The 20970-nt window shown below is 46.9% G+C and overlaps 1 protein-coding gene across 2 annotated transcripts in view; it reads left to right on the forward strand.

The window, feature by feature from the left end:
* Window positions 1-20970, forward strand: part of KSR1 (kinase suppressor of ras 1) — a 115714-nt gene that overhangs the window by 40737 nt on the left and 54007 nt on the right. The window contains exon 2 of one of the 2 annotated variants that reach the window (XM_048823671.2): window positions 15086-15226. The gene's annotated coding sequence lies outside the window, so the exon portion shown is untranslated. Of the gene's footprint in view, window positions 1-15085; window positions 15227-19720; window positions 19742-20970 lie in introns of those variants that run through there. The other variant, XM_075120850.1, reaches the window with a different exon arrangement.

Genomic DNA, 20970 nt, shown 5'->3' on the forward strand with positions numbered 1-20970 from the left:
TTCAAAGCGGGGTAGATCCGCGCGCACTGCGGCACTTGCAGTGTGTGGCAGCAGCAGGGTCCACACAGAGTGTGGTGGGCCGAGGCAAGGTAGACTTACACCCCAGCTTACCACGGTCAGTGTTTGGCTAGACAAGCCCATTTGACAGATGGGGAACTAAGGCACAGAGGGTATCTCTACACTCAAGTTCCCTCTAAGCTGCATGGTGGGGAGAGAGGCGATGCTCTCCCCCGGAGCACAGAGGGCTAGGGGGAGTGTGTGTTTGTTTTGTTTTCACCCTGAGACCCCTCCCTCATCCCAGGCCTGCATCCCAGTCCAGAGCCCGCAACCCCAGCCCTGAGCCCCCCTCCTGCACCCCAAACCACTCAGCCCCACCCCCACCACATAACCTCCATATTGGTGCACATAACAAAAAATTCATTCCACACGTGGATGGGACCTTGCTCTACACAGCTTGAGGTGGTGAGCCTCCCGGCCTGGGTTGACCGCTCGGGTTGTAATAGCTGCGCAGGGCCCAAGGTCCAGCCTCTGCCACGACGTCCGAGCACCATCGGCAGAGCGACTGGCGCTCGAGTGTGAGTCCGGCTAGCCCAAGCCTGTCGACCCGGCTGGGGGACTCGCTGCCCAGGGCAGCATAGATGTACCCAAGGCCCAGATCCTCCAGGGCATTTGGGCACCTAATTCCCATTGAGTTAGGTGCCTAAATACCTCAGGGTGTAAGTGGCTTGCCCTAGGTCATGCAGGAAATCTGTGGCAGAGCAGGGTTTCCCAAGCCTGAGACTAGCGACCTAGTCGCTGAACTGCCCTTCTTCTCTAAATGATTACATGGTGGTAGCTCTGAAAGTCTCCAGTCAGGGATCAGAGCCCTGTGTACTAGGCACTGTGAGTGCATCGGGACCATTGATGTAAGGCAAAGTTCTCCTCTGTTCAGGAGGGTCTCCACCATGCTTTCTACCCCTCGCTACAAAACAGTTCCTGCCCCTGCCCCTTTTCCATGGGCCGGGAGGTCCCCAGAGTTAGTGGAACTGATGCAATTCAGCTGCATGTGGGTCTGGGCAGGATTTGAAACGGGCCGGTGTGTGTGTGTGAGAGAGAGAGAAAATTCATGGACTTGGTGCTCAGCTGCTGGTTGGTGGCATCCGGCAGGACGGGGCCCTACACGTAATAAATCCTGAAATGGAGACGTGGCATGTGCATTGGTTGCAGGGTGGATAAGAGAGAGAGGAATAAGTTGTAAGGCTAGGTGGGTCCTTTATGATGAAGCTGCAGCCCAGGCTTCCCCGTGATCCAGGCAGCAGGGGACGTATTCCCCACTGTTTCATATGGGAAACCCTACTGAGGTGAGCTAGAGAAAGGAGATGGGACACTTGGAGGAAAGTCTGAGAGTGAGCTGAAGATCGGATGCAGCAGTGGCAGAAATGTGCCCGAGAAACGTGAGGTGCTGCAAGTTCAGCCCCTACCCTCGTGGGGCTCTCCGAGCAGTTCTCCCGTGGCTGCGTGTCCCTCGGGCGACGAGGGAAGAGGGGGAGAGTTTCATTTTTTGCTGTGTGCCCAGGCAGAAGCCTTGGCTATTTAAGGCAAGGACACCGCCTGCTGCTGGGAGCATAGACGCCAGTGTTTCCATATGCTGAGAGACGGGTGAAGAGCATAGTGTTTTCCATTCGAGAAAGCGGCTTGATTTTCCCCCTTCCCACTCACCTAGCTGGGCAGAGCTCTGTGTAGCAATTTGCAGCTCTGAGTCTCCGAGGCTGGGAGCTTGAAAGGGGTAGGGAGGAACAGCGGATGGCCTCCAAGTGACCCAGAAATGACGCTATATGAATCATGTGACAGGGCAGAAATAACCGGCCACAGTAAGGCTTGGGTGACGGTTCTTGTTCGGGTGTCAGCTGGCGGCATGACTGAAGTTTCAAAGGAAAACCCAACTGTCTGCCCCTCTTCTTGTAACTAGCTGCAGTGTGAATTAGCTAAAGCAGCTGTGTGAATTTATTTTTTTCTCCAGAGGGGCTCCCCCCACCCACGTGCATTACAGGGCACTACTGGGCACTTGCTCTGGTGTGTTCTCACAGTTCTCTTAGCAACGCATTGAGAAACTGTTTCCTCTTTCATGAGCAAAACTGAAAGTCCCTCAAGCGCCTGTTGGATTTCTTTGTGCCGTTGCTGTGTACAAGGTTGGGATTAGAAAACCCCCAGGCCAGATTCTCAGCTGGTGTAAACTGATTGATTTAGTTCTGTGGCGCTAACACCAGTTCATACCAGCTGAGAATCCAGCCTTGCCTCCAGGTTCACAGAGTTAATATCGGTGGAGATGATGGGGCTCCATGAAAGAAACATAAATAATTTTGGAGGAGCTGGGCTTCTGAGCACCAATGTGAAATCCTTGTCCTACCGATGTTAACTGGAGCTTTTTCCATTCACTTCAGTGGAGCCAGGATTTCTCCTGCCACTAGCAGCAACAAGACCTACAACCAAACATGACGTGCCTGCTGTTAGCAACTGGCTTTAGAGCCGCATAACTAAAAGGCTGCTTTTAGTTCAGCTTTTCAGTCAGGTCTCTCATTCCCAGGTCCATGATGCAGTAGAGGCCTGAGTGCCTTGGCTTTTTAGGGTTTGTCTACACTGCCATCCCAGGGTGTGATTACAGCTTCTGTAGACTTACCCAAGCTAGCTAGCTTAAAGCTAGTTCATGTACCGGAGCAGTGAAGCCAGGCAACGTACGCGTCCGTGCGTGTTGTACATGCCCACCTGGAACCCTGGGTAATTACTCATGTTGCTAGCCCATACTGCTGTGGCATCATTGCATTAGTACTAAAACTAGCTAGGGTATGTCTACACAGCCTGCAGTCACACCCCATGATTGCAGTGTAGACATACCCTGAGAAGCATTGTAGTGTAGTTACTGGTAGCAGTGACTTCTTTCTAGTGATTAGAGTGGGGGACTGGAAGTCCGGACTCACCTGTCCCATTACTAATATTACTATTGGACTATGCAATCTTTGGCAAGTCACTTAACCTCTCTTCATCTCAGTATCCTCCTCTATAGAACAAGTATAATAATCTCTGCCCCACAGGGATCTTATGGGGTTTATTACTTAATGTTTATAAGATGCTTAGCAGTTCTCTGATGCAAGATACATGTTACAGTGACGAGATTCTCCAGGCCAAGCATTTTCCAGGGGTTTATGGCTGGGGTTTTGCATAGCTTGAAGTCACTTGGCCTTCATCCTGGTGCCCTTGACAGCACTTGAGAGAAGCACAGAAATGTTTTTTCCTATTGCTTACACAGCATATACAGCAAGGGCCTGATTCTGAGGTGCACCGAGCACTTACAACTGCAGCTGAAGCTGATGGAAAAGGCAGGTGCTCAGAACCAGACTCTGAAGGCAGCCTTGTGCCCAGGTGATTGAGACTCATTCCAAGGAATAAACTTGTCAGGAATGAATGGGAGCACGGTAGCCTTGTCATTCTGACAAGGGCTCGTGTGTAGATTCATATTTTTTTTTTTTTTTGTATTGCAGTTGCACTGTAAGGTCCCAAGATCAGGGCCTCATTGAGCTAAGCACTCCACAGGCGGTTCTTGTCCTTAAGATCAATCCAAACAAAGGCACAAAGAGGGGAAGTGACTTGTCCAACTTCAGTAGGAGAGTCAGGACAAGAACCCAGGTCTTATGGGTCCCAGTCTGGAGCCCTGTCCATTGGACCCCAAGCTGTCCCTCATCAGGGTTCGTTTGTGTGTGACTGTATTCCACAGGATACGCACGCACGCACACACACAGCAGTTTCTCAGCCCTTGATAAACCAATCAATCCACTGCCAGCCCATTTTTATAATTAATCTTTTGATTTTATCCTTGCTCCTGTGTCTCTGAGGAAGGCAGAAGCTGAAATACCATCCTATAGTGGATTCAGTTCTGAAGGCAAAAGAAAACCATATGTGTTCGAGAGTCCAAAACCAACCACATCATGTGGGATTCAGATAATTTCTTGAAACATGCCTGCCTGTTTTACGTCTCCTCTTCTTTTTCTTCTTTCTTTTCCCCTTTATGTTTGCTAAGTCTCTCTGCCCACATGTGGCCACCGCACTAGACTCGTGCCATGCCTTTTGAACTTCAGGTTAGTTTTGTTGTTTCTTAAATGTTAAAATAATCAAGTAGAAAGAGCTCCTGTAGGTGCAGTATTTACTGAGACAGCTGAAAGCTTTCGGTAGAGGTGTCGACGGGAGCTGGGGGGTAACAAGTGGAGCTCTGTGCCAAGGGAGAATGTCAGCCAGTGAATGAGTTTTGAACAATTCTCATAGGCAAATGAGGAGAATATACCTAACCCAAAATGGTACAATTTCCTTCCCTCCCCCACAGTGTGGACTCAATCATACCAATATGAAGGGGCTTATACTGGTTTAGCTAGTCCTGTAATAGGAAATAAGCAATTTTTCCTGTAGGGAAGGGGAATAACCTATGCTGGTAGGGCTTGTACCAGTATCGCTGGATCAGTAAAGATCACACCCCTACCCAAGGTGGTTCTCCGTGCAAAACCTATGTTGACCACACCTTGGACTACCTGAGAATTCAGGTGTCAGTAACACTCAGACAAATGACTTCAGGTTCCTTAGGTTTGTGATTGCTGCATACATATTCTGGGTTCCAGGGCCGGGTTCTGCCCTGAGTCACACCTGAGCAGCCTGCCTGGCTTTGCAGGGGCAGCCCATCCTTGGTCCCTAGTAACTTTTTTGTGTTTTGAATACAGGGGGGAAATTGTAAAGGCAGCTGGAAACTTGAAAAAGTAAATGGTGGCTCTTCTCCCTCTTCCCTTGCACTGTGACCCCCTTTTTGACAGCAAAAGTTACTACGCGACCCCAGGCAGGGAGGCCAAAGCCCGAGCCCCTCTGCCCTTTGTGTGTGTGCGCGCAGGGGGTGGGGGCAAAGCCCTAGCCCCATTGCGCCAGGTTTCAGCCCCAACAGGGGGTCTGTAACCTGAGCCCTGAAGCCCTCTGGTTTTGGTCCCAGGTAGTGGGGCTCAGGCTTCAGCCCTGGGCCCCAGCAAGTGTAAGCCAGCCCTGGTGACCTCATTAAAATGGGGTCACAACCCACTTTGGGTTCCCAGTCTGAGAACTGCTGCGTCAGTTCAAGTAAGTGACACTGAAAGAGCTGCTGAAAGCTGGGGAGAACAGAGTTCAAGAGCTGCTGATCTGTGGGTGAGCGTGTGGAAGGTGCTACAAAGTTGAGACACACATTTTAGCTACCCTGACAAACGAGGGGAGGGCTTGGGATTATTCATCGATTTTTAGAAGATAAATCGACTCGCCCAGTGTCTCACAGTGGGTTGTTGTCATGGGTTTGATTCTCAGTTCTGCCTTTTGACTCCCGGCCCCTTGGCTCCAACCTCTAGAGACACAATCTCTAGGATAGGCTAGATGGACCATTGACCTCATCACATGGGATTCAGATCATTCCTTGAAACATGGCCTGCCTATTGGATGTCTTGACCGTGCTCCTCATTCTGAATGCCGCCTCCATCCAGGCCTTTTGTGGGCTGCTTCTTTACTCTCTTTTGCGTGAATGGGATTGAAACCCAACAACACACTGACTGTAAAGGGATCCTGGCCTTCCTTAGTTGTGGCATTGGCTGGAAGACTTTGTTTGAGGAACCCCTGAAGTATGTATTTCATTCCCACCTCATTCAGCAGAGTCACTCTGAATATTCATTGCTGTAATTGGAGGCCAGGTTCTCCTCTCTGGTTTAGAAGGTAGGAATATAGAACTTGCCATACTGGCTCATACCATTGGTTCAGCAAGTCTGGTATCCTGCTTCCAAGAGTGCCTATTATCTCTTGCTCCAGAAGACTCAACCTTCAGGAGTTCTGTACCTTGCCTTTTGTACTCTGTACCTGGTGGGAGGTGCATCATGGAATTTCTTCCCGGTCAGCTTCTGCCTGAAGCAAGCTATGTGACTGCCCTTATCTAAGCCATGCATAACTGTGAATATATTAGGTCGTAAAATAATTCAGCCCTTTAAAACCTCTAGCTAAGATACTTGACTTGATGACCGGCTGGCTCATTGAATTGCACGGACAGGCAAAGACTGCAGGCTGCACGAAGAAGTATTTGCAAACGCCCATATTTATTTTTATCCCAAGTGAAGTCTTCTATGGAATTTAGCAGCATCTTCTAGGGAAGGGAAACTTTGTTTTAAGCATTTGTTTGACTACTTGGCTGAGTGAAATGAGGCCCTCCACTGAACTTGATGACATTTCTTTGACTGGCTTTGAACACCCCATCAATCAATTCCAAAATTTCGGGGAATGTTCTAGGCATCAATAGCCCCCCCCCCCCCCAAAAAAAAAGAAAAAAGAAAAAAAAAGATTTTGGTGAAAACTAGGAGGAGGAAAAGGGGAAGGGGCAGGGGGAAAACCCATCAACTTCAACAAGGTCTATAATTATCTATAGATCACAGAACTGTCTAGAACAGATTCTGCATCCGATGAAGTGAGCTGTAGCTCACGAAAGCTTATGCTCTAATAGATTTGTTAGTCTCTAAGGTGCCAGAAGTCCTCCTTTTCTTTTTGTGGATACAGACTAACACAGCTGCTACTCTGAAACCTGCTAGCATAGAGAGGGTAAACTTTTATAAGCCATGACTTTCCCCTGCTTGAAACCAGGATAAAGCCACTGGTGCAAATAGGGGTTTACTCTTGTTGGTATCCAGGGTTTCAACCCATGCAGCAATCAAGGGAGGCCCAGACCGATCGTGAGTGTGGCCTACTAAATAGGACACTGGACTCTAGACCAGGAGAGCTGGATTCTATTCCCAGTTCTGCCACGGAAATGCTGGGTGATCCTGCAGGTCATTGGCTTCCGGTTTCCCCATCTGTAAATTGGTAAGAATACTTCTCCTCTTAGGTTTCAGAGGAACAGCCGTGTTAGTCTGTATTCACAAAAAGAAAAGGAGGACTTGTGGCACCTTAGAGACTAACCAATTTATTTGAGCATGAGCTTTCGTGAGCCACAGCTCACTTCATCAGATGTGTACCGTGGAAACTGCAGCGGCACTTTGAGATATATGGAGGAAAAGCACTATATGAGAGAAAGCTAGGGGCAGGTAACAATATGGATTGATTGTACTCAATTTGGGTTGGTATCAAAAGAACAACGAAGGCTCAATAACTTGCCAGAGTTAGAGACTGACTTAATATTGTTTGTCTTTAAAAACTTTTGGAATAAGATGTCATGGTCCGAATATGAATAAAGCATATTTGAGTCAAACTCTGTGGAAGAGAGACTTGGTCTCATATGTCTGAGATCCTTTGGTTAGGGGGCATAACGCTGTGATTCTTTTGTTACATTCTGTTTTAATTTCTCAGAGAATGAAGCTTCTGATCAGTCATAGCCCCGTGGTTTGAAGAATTCAGTGCCACAATTTGAAGACTGAATTCTTCCAAGCAGTATTTGCAAGCTCCAGGTTTGAAAGGCTCTTTTGAATATTGCACTGTGGTGTCAGTACATTAATTTCACGGATGCGGTCTTTGTGAGTCCGATGAGAGAGCTCGTATGTTTTTGGTTTGTGTGTGTGTGTTGAAGCTCCCAATTGTTTTGATGTCGTTAGAGGCAAGCTTGTGTCTCTAGAGGTTGAACTAGTTTATTTTGTGTATATATAAATTCAAGCCTGGCAATTTCCCCTAAACACACCAGGCCCAATTTTCCTTTATGCTAAGGCCTCTTTAAAACTCCTTTATACAGTAAAGGGGATGTCACTTATGTTTGCACATGCTCTTAGGTCCCTGTACACTGCCAGAGCAGTACAAAACAGTGCCTTTTATTTTCCCTTTAAATGAGAATCTGGCACAATGGGGTCAGGCAAACGGAATGGAGGACAAGAGAGATGGAGTCTGAGGGCTTGTCTACACTGGCACTTTACGGTGTTCCAACTTTCTCGCTCAGGGGTGTGAAAAAACACCTCTGAGTGCAGCAAGTTTCAGCGCTGTAAAGTGCCCATATAGACAGTGCACCAGCGCTGGGAGCTATGCTCCTGGTGCAGGTGAGGTGTTTTTTTTGTAAGAACGCTGGGAGAGCTCTCTGCTGTGACGACGATACAAGCCACGGCAGTGCTTTAACATTGCCAGTATAGACCAGCCCTAAGTGGAGCAGTCATTCTATGCTGCAGGTTATTCCTCGTCCCCACACACACCTTCCTCACCCCCTTCCCCCATTTTGTTTCTTTCCCACCCCCGTTCGGTTGTTGCAGTCTACAGGTTACCAGTTAGTAGGTTTTGCTGTTATGTTGTAAAGGATTAATTCGTTGGCACACAGGCAGTGAAAAGGTTACTACTGGTTTTATTTCTAATTTTGTGGTTGGAGACCGGCACTGTATTTGTGGATTTTTATTTGCGTCACTGAACCCAAAAGTTTTTATGTTCTCAGAAATTGATTTTGTAACTGCTCAGCCATGAAAGCCAAACCATGCAGTTTAATGAGAACTGAGTGGGGAAATAACAAAATGAGATTCATTGTGAGGGGGGGAAAATGCGGGAAGCAGACATCTGCATAATATTTATGGGAGGGAAAAACCATCTCAGATGCAAAGGAGATGTTCCAGACAAACAATGCTCAGTGATCGATCGAAGGCCCCCATCCCCATAATGTTGGAGTGCGTCTCAATCTGAAATGTAATTCTCCTCACAATACCATGGTTTAGGTTGGTGATTTTGCTCGTAGCTTGCCCTAACCATCTCATAGAACATTCCTGCAGTGAAATGCACTAGTACCAGGTGGGACCTTGTGCTGTGGGAACTAGTATAGGTATCAAATATTTCTTATCTCCTCAGAGATGAGAGCCCTATCGGGTGAGGCACTGTACAGATGCGGTCAGAGACTAAATGGACAAGCCAGACAAAGGATAGGGAAAACAGATGATGTAACTTGCCCAAAGTAGAATCCAGGTCTCTTGATTCCCAGTCCAGTACCCTATCTCCTAGACCATGCCGTGCTCACAAAAGGTACCCCAGTTACATTGATATTGAAGAGGAGGGTTTTTAAAATTTACAGCCTGAGTTTTGGAGAGGCTGAGTCCCATTGACTTCAGTAGGAATTGTGAGTGCCCTAAAACCCAATGCTGTGCTCCCATTGATGTCTGTGGGAATTCTTTCGTACACTTCGATAGGAGCAGACTTGCGCCCTAAACTTGTATGGACGGGTTTTCATAAAAGGAAGCATGAAATGTGGCCAGAGCAGAATGAATGTGACATCCCAAGATCACCTGATGAAATCTACACACTAGCAAGAATAAGAACAAGGCTACATATTTTCACAATTTTATGGGAAAATACATCAGGCATGCTTAATTGGTTATTTGGCATGTGTCCTGCTATCTGTCTGAGGAGCTGGACTGCTGATTCTGCTCTCAGCTCTCACTAGCCAGGCCAGTTTCAAACCTACTGTGCAAACAATTTCTTCCCTCTGCAGGTGCTCCGCTACCTGGAGGTATGCCAAAGAATGGGGAAGAGATGAGCTGACCTGGGGGGGAAAGGACAAGATGAACCACCCCCCCGGTGCTGACTTGCTGTGAATTTATCCTGCAGCGCTTTTCAGAAATGCAGTTGTCTGGCTTTGGATGATACTAGTTGATGAAACCTGTATATCCATAGCAAGCACCCACAGCCAGTGTTTGTTAATTAAGAGTGGCCCATGTGGAAGTATGGCTTGTATTATTGTAGCTGTTTTCCTGTGCCGTCTGTTGAGATGCATCTTGCAGTAAGGCCATTTCCTTGAATCTGACTGGACTGTTGTGTGATCTAGTAGTAGAAATGGGAGCTCTATTGTGGGCTCTGCCTCAGCCAGAGACCTATCCGATGCAATGGTTAAAAATCGATTTTAAGGGTTAAAACTCCACTTGGGAGTGGAAACTCCACTGCAATCTAAATTCTGGAGGGATTGCTTTCAGTCCAGAATATGATATCCCAGCTACTCCATGTAATAACGTACAAAAATATGATGCTCAGGTCTGGTCTCTCCCATGTGTGTGCCCTTTATAAATCTTCAAAAGTACTTTTTGAAGATTTATAAAGCAGAAGAAATACAATCCAGTGAAGAGACAGTCAGACAAACTGCAGCATATCATGATGGCATAAGGGAAAAAATATTCCAACAAGTAACCGATTAAGAATTGAAACTGAGAAGCAAATATTTGTAAAATGAGCTTTCTACAGCTCATTTCTGTCCTCTCTGACTGTGACTCAGGAATAAATAGGAGAGCTCGCTTTCTATAGAATCTCTTGGTCTGAGGGGTGTGTGGGAGAGTGCCTACAGTCATCCCTTAAATTAGTCAGCCTGTTGCACTGGGTCACCGCTTCATGACGGTCTCTTCACTGCATTGAGCCGAGGCTGAAGTAAGGAACAGAGCCATGTGCATGAGTGGCCTGGAGAACTTTCCGTTTAGTCCTGTATGTGGTGACTGACTTGGCTCCTTGCCCTTGACTCAGCATGGCCATTCTTTGGTATTAATTTTCTAATTTCTAACTTCTAATTTTCTAAGTCTTTGGACTTCAGAAGTCTCCTGTGGTTTGACAAACTGCTGGCTCTCTCTGACAGCTGCATGTGGGCAGCTTGTGGCAGGAAGACTGACCGGTAAGGCAGGGCTTTCAAGGTCCAGTGGAACAGCATTCATGAATCCTGTATTGCTTTGGTGTATTGCAGTTCCAGGGATTGTCACTCTTCGCATGAAAAGCAATCACTTTAAGACAGAATGATCTGGCTTTCTGGGTGGGGGTGGGTGTTCAAGGGGCAAGGACTAAGAGGAAAAATGCCCAATACTGAAGAAGGGTCCAAACCACAGCGCTACAACAGATCTCCTCTGCTGTCACCATGCTGGCCTATGGGCTGGAATGTCAATGTTGCTTCTGTGCACACCTGAATAGGGAGCTGGCATCAGTGGATCTGTGCAGTCATGGATCCTGTAACCTGCCCTTTCACCCTGTGTGCCATCCTGGCTCACCTTAGCTCCGACACGTTCTGCAAAGCACTCTGAATACAGAGGTCTGCCCCACCCTATAAGACCAGTTTACCCGAGGCACTTCTGTAAAAGGTGCAGAGGACAGGCTGTTGTGGGAAGGGAATGCACCAACGTGCTGCCCACCCACCCCAAACAAACCTTTGTTGGCCTGACTATTGGAACATTACACTGGATATTTGAAGTGTTCAGATCTTTCTGCAAAGATCTAGAAACTGTAATAACCTTTAATAAAGCCACCACCCCTTTAATAAAGCCACCACCCCAACACCTTTTAGCTGAGTCCTGTTTCTCTGTTTCAGTCTAAAGCTCTGAAAAACCACCATGCCTGAACTAAACAGAATTCATCTCCCTTTTAAAAACCAGGGGCAGGGGAATTCTGGCTTTACTGATGTGAATGGTAAAACGGCCAGTGACTTCAGTACGGCCAAGGTTTCATCCCATAACAGGATTAGTTGATGCTTGGTCACGTCTGGCTTGAGCTTCTTGCCCATTTAAACATTTTGCCAGTGCTTTCCTTGCTAAGTAGTGGGTGTCTCTGTCCCAGAAATACATAACTGCTGGGTCATTTGTATCAGGATCATTGTTGTTTAGATGTGTTCGGGTAGAGAGTACAAGTCGGGGGCTCCATTGTGCAGCCACTGTACAAACGCACAGTAAGACAGGCCTTTGCCAACACGAAGCTTAGAATCAAATGACCTGATCCTGGAAAGAGACCTATGCAAGCAGACCCCTGTGTCCACATGGCGCCCCACTGACTTACACACAGCATCATGTGAACACGGGTCCACTCCATGTTCTTTTTGCAGGATCAGGGCAAGACCGGAATTATCATCCCAGTCTTACAGAATGGGGGTTGAGGCAGAGAGCAGGATTTCAAAAGCCACTTTCAGTGGGTCTAGTGTTCCAAAGTTACATTCAGAGGTCACAACCTTCCTTGCAAAGGTTCTGAGTACTCCGTTTGCTCCAGTTGGAGTTCTGGGTCCTCGTCGGCCCTTCTGAAAATCAGGCCCCGTGTGCTGGACATTATCTTGCAAAATTGTGGTTGCATTTGGTTTTATTTTTTAGGATACTGCAGCTCCCATCTGCACAACATGCTATCCGGGGAGTAACGTATCTGAGACTGCTATCTCTGGGGTCACCGCGTGCAGTATTGCTCTCGGTTGCATGAAACTGCAACCAGAAATTTAAAAAACAAACCAAAAAACCCCTTAAATTTCACAGGGCTGCTACTTTCTGACTTGAGGTAGGGGTGTGTGTGTGTGTGTGTGTGTGTGTGTGTGGGCAGTGAAACCCCGCATTTACACCAGATAACTGTGCGTAGTCAGATTACTGGTAAAATAAACCAGCAGCTAGTTTACAGGAAAGCATAATCCAGGAATGCAGGTCTGCTGTGCGTTCCCAATGGCTGCTTGCTATTTTAAGACTGCTTTATTCTTTAGATGGCTCTGTTGCTAGAATGCTGCCAGCTTAGATGAAACCTATCCTGTATTGTTTCAGATGATGCTTGTGCTAGGAGCGGTACACATACAATTAAAAAAAAAAATTAAAATAAAAAACCTCTTGTCCTAAAGAGTTTATAGTCTAAATAGACGAGACAAGCCCAAACTGGTGGTTGGGAGCAAAGCAACTTGCATAAAGTCACTCAGAAGCTGACCTGGGATTAGAACCCTAACCTCTTCTCAATTTTAGTGCAGCATTCTAGCCACTGGACTGTGCTATCTCTGTCCAATCTAACGATTGCAGCCCAAGATATTGTTCTGCCTGCTAATGATTCTCCTATCTCCTGATACTTGTCTCACATTGACTCAAGTGCGCCCACCTTCTAGTGACCCACTCCACGGTTATTCGCTCGTATGATGAACGGTTCAGTTTGGAAGCTACAGCCATGCACGTCTGGATAAAGATCCCAGTACTGCGTGACTGCCACCTTTGCTTTGCCATTGCGACTGTTGCTGAACTATCAAGCAGAGTTGTTTATGGCCAGGGATCGCAGCCCCATCCTGAGCATGGCTTACCGGGCTCTTCCTAGCCCGGTGTCGCATGCTTTGGCCATGTACATATGCAGAAATCCACAGTTGTCTTTCAGAGAACTGGTCCTAAAACACATGCTTTCCAGCCACCTACCAAAGAGGCAGTAATGGGCAATATAGTCGTAAATGCACTACAAGCAAGTCACATTCAAGTAGTGAGGGGTTTTTCTAGTGTGCTGCCACCCAGTGTGTGCACAGTAATCGCACATTGTGTGTTCTACTAAACCAATCCAGGGCTTTGAGCCCAGAGACCTTGTGGATCAAGCCCCCTCTATTTTATCACCTATTGATGTTCCATTTCCCCTATTCCTCTGAGAGGCAGTGTTGCCTAGTGGATAGCACACTGGCTAGGAGACCTGGGTTCTATTCCCAGCTCTGCCACCGGCCTGTGGGGTGACATGGGGTAAGTCACTGTACTTCACTGTGCCTCAGTTTTACCATCTGGAAAATGGGAATAATGATACTGAACTCCTTTGTAAAACACTTTTTGAGTTTGGTTGATGAAAAGTGCTGTATAAGAGCTAGGTATTATTGCTTACTCACCTATCTTTAGATCATGAGCGCCTCAGACCGCCTTCTTGAATGTGTGGAAAGTTCCTCACATAACAGGCGCTACTGTAAATGCTAGTAACTCCATCATTTGTGTCACCAAAGAGACCCCAAAATAGCATTAGGACGTCCATGTCTGCTTCAGGACAGTCAGTAGGAGGCAGTATCCTTCCAAACCAGTGGACAGGTCAGAAATAATCTGCTCTGTAGAGGGCAGCAGTGTACACCAGCCTTTCAGTGAAGATCAAGCATAGTGTCTGTTTGCCATTTAGTATTTGATACCCCCTCTCTCTGGGGATGGATTAGATCAGTGGTTTTCAACCTTTTCATTTGCGGACCCCTACAAAATTTCAAATGGCAGTGCAGACTCCTTTGGAAATCCTAAACCTAGGCCACCAGGGTGGGGTCTGTGAGACCACAGGTTGAAAACCACTGGATTAGATAGATCTAATAAATCTTTCCCATTTGTAACTTCTCTGATTTTTATGTATGCAAGTCACTGCATTACATCATGCAGACATGTAGACAGAAAATATTTCCAGTGGAAACTTGAGAAGAGACATTAAAGAGGACAAGAAATGCATGTTTGTTTTTCCTTTTAATTATAAATCTGATCTTCCCTCGAATGCTAAAATTCTTGTGTTTTACTGTAGACATGTTTTGGTTAATAAAATTCAGATAGACTAAATTGCTTTGAGGTGTGTTTGTTTAGAAGTCTTTGAAGCTTATGTCTGCCCTCTGGGGATGTGTGACATAGAAACAATGAGAAATCTCTTTTGAGGTTTATTTTATGTTAGGAAATACATAAGGCACAAATACTAATATTCCTTTTGTGTTCTTTCAACTCTTGTAGCAAAATTGAGATTGTCAGGCACTGGAAGCGTTTGGTGTTTTGAGTCCAACATAATTTTTATTCTTTAAGTAATTGTTTGTCTTGAAGTCGAGGCCAGAGATCCCAACCAGAGCATGTCCCCATTATTCTGGGTGCTGTACAGAGTTCTAGGAAGACGCTAGGAAGTCTAAATGTGGACCACATGCTGTAAGTGGGTGTAACCACCACATGGAAAGAATGAATGAGGTAACCACAACAGGAACACCCAGTCCTCGGGAAGTGTAGACCAGCTGTGTGCACAGTTTTCAGACAGAAGGCAACGGATCACTCCTCATTATGTATGTGGTATATTTTGGGTGAAGTTAACCGCTGTCGGCAACTGTCTTTTCGTGATGGTTTAAAGAAGGGTCATGCAGGAATGGAAATCTCCTGCCCCACTCCTGTCTAGTGAAACCACAGGGGGAATCAAGTTGTCGCTGTGCTGTTCAGCGTAAAGGAATAGCGCTATTGACTCCCAGAAGTGCCTGGTTAGTCGTTGTTGGTGGCTTATTTATTTGCAGTCCAGTAACACCTACGAGCCCCTGTCAGACCGGGACCTATTGCGCGAGAACAAAAAAATGAGTCCCTGCCTGAAAGAGCTTTCAACTGTAACCATTTTGCTTTCTGGATCCCAACAGGTGAAACTGGTCCGGTACATCAACAGACAGCGGCAGTGTAAGCTGAGCGTCCCCCTGAATGACCGGACAGTGGAGCTCAACAGCTACCCAAGATTCAATGACTGGTTAGACCTCGTCAATGTAAAGAAAGAAGTTGTACAGGTAAGGGACAAATCCACCAGTACAGAGCATGCCTGCCTCTTCAGTACTGGATTTCCTGACTGCCTGCTGGTCTAATTCAGACTCCTGACGTTATTTTAAAGCAAGGGGCTTTTTGCAAATGTTGATTTGCATGCACCTTTGTAAAATTATTCGTCTCGGACAACAATACTACGTTGTCTGGGTTGAAGCTGCAGAACGCGGCTTTGACGTGTGCTTGATCTGGAAAAACTATATATACGCTAGTCCAGATAATAACCGTCTCTTTAAGAAGCACGGGAACTTCTGTATCACATGTTGGCAAGCGTACCTGGTCTCTTCCTGCTTCAGATCTGAATGAGAGGAGATCAAACAGGTTTTGCAACATGTTTTGTTTCCAGCTCCGTGGGCGGCAGCAGCAGCAGCTCCGGTAAAAGGCCTGGTGGGTCTGCGCTTCCTAAGTCCTCTCTCCCTCAACTGCTAATGGGAAGAGAAGATTCTTCTCTCCTGCCTAAAGTCCCTCTTTCCCCATCATCCCTATCCAGAGGAGCAGGGAAAATCTGCCCCCCAGCTACAAGATGGAGGTGCTTACTATGGATTGGGTACCTTAATATCTTGCTACGTTTATGGACCAGACACACCCTTCTTCCACCTACTACTCTTCTGGACCAGGGACTGCCCTTAACCTATTCACCTGGTATAGTTCAGAAACACCACCCTCCAAACAAGCCAGATGTCCACCTACACCTCACACTGCTGGCTGCAGTGGGCTGGAAACCCCTCTGTACGTGATACAGGCTGGGAAGGTGACTTCAGGTTATAATCTTGTATACTGAAAGATCATAATGTTGCAATTAATATACCCGCCAGGGCAGACTTGGGCTTGTGGGGGTCTCTCCTGTAAATGCAGAGAAGAACGGGATTCAACGGTGGAGTTTGGTTTCAGAGAAGTAGCTGTGTTAGTCTGTATCAGCAAAAAGAACGAGGAGTACTTGTGGCACCTTAGAGACTAACAAAGTTAGTTGAGCATAAGCATTTGTGGGTGGAGCTGTTTGCAGTTGGATCCTAGAACTTCCTCACTTTTGTCTGGTTGATATTTAACTGCGCTATTTCCCCTTGTTTTTGTACGGAATCTGCTCTCGGCAACGCTGCTGTACATTGGGAACTGCTTTACTGAGCTCCATGGGTTAAATACTCTGTAAATTTGCCTTTCTTTGGAGCTGTGCCATGGGGCTATGCCAATTTATACCAGCAGAGAATTTGACCCAGTGGATCTAGAGCTCTACTGATGTAAGAGAGCAGAGACTGTCCCACTAATCTAGCCTTGATTGGGACATACCAGAAGGATTCCTGTCTTAGTGGGTTCAGTGGGTAAAGTCTCTGGGTCAAACTGAAAGTGTGAGGCCTTGCACCTGCATGGCAGAGGAGAGCCAGACTCCCTGGGTCTGACTTTCAGAGGTGCTGAGCACCCACAGCTGTAGTTGAAGTCAGTAGGAGCTACAGGTGCTCAGCCCATGAAAACCATGCCTGAGGTGTGTGACCCCAGAAGAGCGTGTGGATCCTTTATAATTTAATTCTCCACACTTCAGAAACCCATGGCAGCTAAAAATCGACAGCCTCCCCCCAGCCCAAAAAAAAAAAAAAAAAGCTGGCAGCGAGCCAGTTATGACCGTGAGCCTCCCATCCTAGTGCTGGCTCTATCTGTTAATGGCAAGAACGTACCTGCTTATTTGTATCCACTGGATTATGGGGAAATTTATGACTGCAGGAAACTGACATCAAGTTCGTCACTTGAGGCTGGACTCTGCAAATCTTACACAGGTCAGAGCACTTGCTCACAGGAGTAAGTGCCATTGGCTTCATGGGGTCCGTTCCTGGGAGCGCTCAGCAACATACACACCTCCCAGCACCCAGTGAACAGCCTGATGTCGATTCCCAGTGATTGCAAATCTCATAATAATCCAATGCATATGAATAAGCAGTGAACTCTCTTCCTGGTTTTGGCAGCCCCGGGCAAATCCCGAGGTCCTAGTTCAGCTTTCACGTAATCCTTTCTCTAGCAAAAGATTTCCTTGACTCCAGCAGGAATAAAGATTGAGTGAAAATGGGGGGGTTTGTTCCTCCAGATTCACATTGCTATTAAAAGTGCAGAACCTGGCCCAGTAGTACGACTTCAGGACTGGGCCTTGCTGTTTTTATGTAGAACGTAGGTGGTTCATAGATAGCTCATAGATTTTTTTTTTTTTTTTTGGGGGGGGGGGGGGGGTTACTGCCCTAGATGCAGCAGCTGCAGCGGTGCAGTCTGTTCCTGGGACTGAACTGCCAGGTTGTTCGTTGGTTTCTGCAGTAACTGCAACTTACACAGAAATTCTTTTTGCCTAAGGAACTCACTGAAAACCTCTTTACAGTGTCTGTAGAAAGGAGTGGGGAAGTACCTTCTGCACCCCATCCTGGGCATTTCAAGTCATCTGCGTGGTTGCTAGGATGGTGAGCAAAGATGTGTCTGCTCCACGCCCAGAAGAGCAAACTTTCTCACTGCTTAATGCTGTTCTTCACAGCCCCCTTGCTGTCTCCAATCCTCTTAGAAATAGACAAACCAGGTGGCTCTTGCTCCCACCATCAGAAATACCGGTGCCTTGTGCAGCATTTATTTAAATTGCTTTTTGATCCCAATTCTCCTTTTCCTCGGTTCTGATCCCGTTTCATTGCCGAGGGTTATTTGTTTTCTCATGCAGCGGCAGTCGGTTTGGGTAACATTGAGATGCGTTGCGCAGGAAATACACAGCAAAGTCTGTCCAGTTTGACTTTTGTGTGGGCTCATGGGAATGAATTGGGAGCTGCAGGTTGCGGGGGGCGGGGGAAGGAAAGACACTCTCTTAAACCAAAGACAGGATTGTACAAATCCTAGTTGGCTTTTCGCTGTTGGTGGTGGTGGTTTTTCATCCTCCTTTTCTCTCTGCTTGGACAATAGCAGTTAATGAAATCTGTTTTAGCTTTAGTTGATAGGCTGGTGGGGCTTTAATGCCTGGGATGTAAACTGTGCAGCGGGTTGTTTGTCTGTTTTGTGATGAGTTGGCTACTAGAAATTGTACACAAATCGTGGGACCATTTCTGTTGGGCTCTGGTTTCATAAGAACTTGTTTTTATAGAACCCGAAATGTATCCACATTGGAGCAGAGTGCTTTGAAAACAGTCAGAAGAAGGGTGCTATGCAGGGCTCAGTGTTCTTGTTTATGTAACATCTTTAGGGATGTTTTCCTGTAGTGTTCTAAAGAACACCGTGCCTGTGAGTTGCTGGGGAAGAGTAGCTGAGGGAGTCCTCAGGCAGCATGGCCTAATGGATAGGGAGTCAGGAGATATGGATTTTGTGACCTTGGGTGAATCGCTTCCCTTTTCTGTGCCTCCATTTCCTCTTCAGTAAAATGGGGATAATGAGACTGGATTTCCTTTTCTGTGCCTCAGTTTCCCCTTCTGTACAATTGGGATAATGAGACTGGATTTCCTTTTTGTAACACGCTTTGGGAATCATTGATGAAAAGTACCTAGGTAAAACTTTCAAAAGTGCCTACATAACTTTGGCTACAAAGTGCCTAAATCTCCCTTTCTAAAGGGATTTAGGCATTCAGGTCAATTAGATGCTTTAACACTTTTTACCCAGAATCCCACTGATGCTTTTGAGAAATGTACACTCCGTGCCATAGCTTAGTGACTCGAACAGAGATTGGGACCCCATTGCATCAGGCACTGTATAAGCACGTGGCGAGAGTGTGTGTCTGCCCTGAAGAGCGTCTAAACTAAATAGAGAAGACCCAAAGTGTGGGAAGGAAAACGGATGCCCAGAGAGGTGAAGTAACTTGCTCCAGGGCACCCAGTAGATTGGCAGTGACAGAACCCAGGGCTTTCTGGCTGCCAGCCTGTTGCTGTACCCATTGGACCATACTGTCTCTCCCAAGCAACTAAAGGGCTTGTGCTCCTTTTACATTATGTGAATGCTCAGATGCTCTTGTCAGTTCTAATGCTGCCGGAGCATCCTGGTGACTGTGCTAATCTGTGATGTAGCACTTGGAAAACCAGCCTTCTTTGAAGGCATTTTCAGCTAGTCCACCCCCCACCCCCAAACTCTGATCGGCCTTCTCCAAAAATAAAGCTGCCGTGCAGTGAAGCACAAAAACTCCCGGGCTCTCCTGTCAGAAATAGAGCCACGGTTCTAATTTTAAAATATTTGCTGACTCCTCCAGTCCAGCGCAAACCCTATTTTTTGCTCACTGACACCGCTCCAGCCATCGAGAGCTTTCAAGCGGCACAGTGATAGAATTGCTGTCCGTCCCCCCCTCACCCCCGCCGGTGAACGCCTGTATGTAAAACCAGAATAATGTCCGCCTGTCAGATCCTTTAGCTCTGGAAGAGATTACAGTAATAACAATGCACTGTTTATGGCGTTGGGCAACAGCTAAAACTCCTGTGAACATGGATAACAGTGAGCCAGTAATGCTGCGGAGCGTGAGAGGGCTGTTTGGTGCCGGGCTAGCAGACGCTGAGGTAGGTGGAGAATAGAAGCCTCCAATTTTCACTCTACAATGCACATTTTTGTGAGGGGTAAGTCAGCAAATTTGTAGAAGCCAGTTGCTGTGATTTCTCTTTCTTCCCCTTCCTCCCCCCCCCCCCCCCCCCATGGGGTAAGTCAGCTAGTTTGAGGCAGCTCTGCTTTGGGATGGGGCTATTCTGTCTTGGATAATTTTTTGGCAAAAGGCTGAGGAGATATCTAATGGCTAAGTGCTCCGGGGAGGGGCTAGCTTTAGCCAAGCCCATGTGTGGGGAGAGCCGTGTTCTCCAAAGGGTGGAAGATACATACTTCGACAATGAGACTGGACAAAGTGCTAGGAAAACACAGGGGATAATCCTGTCTGGACTGGGAGTTGGTATGGATGGTCCAATGCAGGAGTTCTCAGCTGGGAGTCGTGAACCCCAGGAGGGTGGATCAGGTGTCGGGAGGGGTGTGTGATTGCCCTGCCTTTTGCCTAGCATTAAATGAGGGGTAAATCTCTGCAAAAAGGGAGAGGGTCCTGGGGTAGACAGGCTGAGAATCACTGATCTAATAGGTCTTTTCCAGCTTGAACTTCCATGGTTTGGTGGTGGGTTTTTTTTTAAATTTAATTTAATTTTTTTAAATTTTTTTTGTTTTGTTTTTTTTTCATTTAAAAGAAAATGAGTTGTTGTTTTTTGTTTTTTTTTCTAAAATGGGCCCTACCGTTGGCTTGTTTTCTTTGATGTAAGAAAAATCCTGCAGGATGCTATTTGGTTCACTCCCTGCAATGTTTGTCTCAGACTTAAAGGTAATTGAAGAAGATGGCTGCCTCATTATCTTGTGAGACATGTCTGAACTGGCCCTGCTCTGCCCTAGCAGGGGTTCTAGTCAATCAAGCCTGGAAGTCTGTTTTTAGTGTTGATAACTGGCAGCCTATTGTAGACAGGGGGTGGTGAGCCTGGCTCTAGAGATCGCATTAAAGCAGCAGTCCCCAAACTTTTCAGAGTCATGTCCCCCCTTGTCCCTGTCTGCCCTCCCAGCTGGGGCCAGGAGCGGGGCTGCAGCTCGGGGGAGGGAGGAAAGGGGGAGAGAAACACAGACTGAACGTTTCTCCGTGCCCCACAGTTTGGGGACCTCTGCATTAAACCAACACGTCTCCCACCGCAGGGCTTCCAGGAGGATCAATGGTATGAAGGGCAGTTCTACTGGCAGGTCTGATTTGTAACGATTCTGCTTTGGGAAT

Source organism: Caretta caretta, chromosome 17 (assembly GCF_965140235.1).
Source record: "Caretta caretta isolate rCarCar2 chromosome 17, rCarCar1.hap1, whole genome shotgun sequence".
In the NCBI taxonomy this organism is placed as follows: domain Eukaryota; kingdom Metazoa; phylum Chordata; order Testudines; family Cheloniidae; genus Caretta; species Caretta caretta.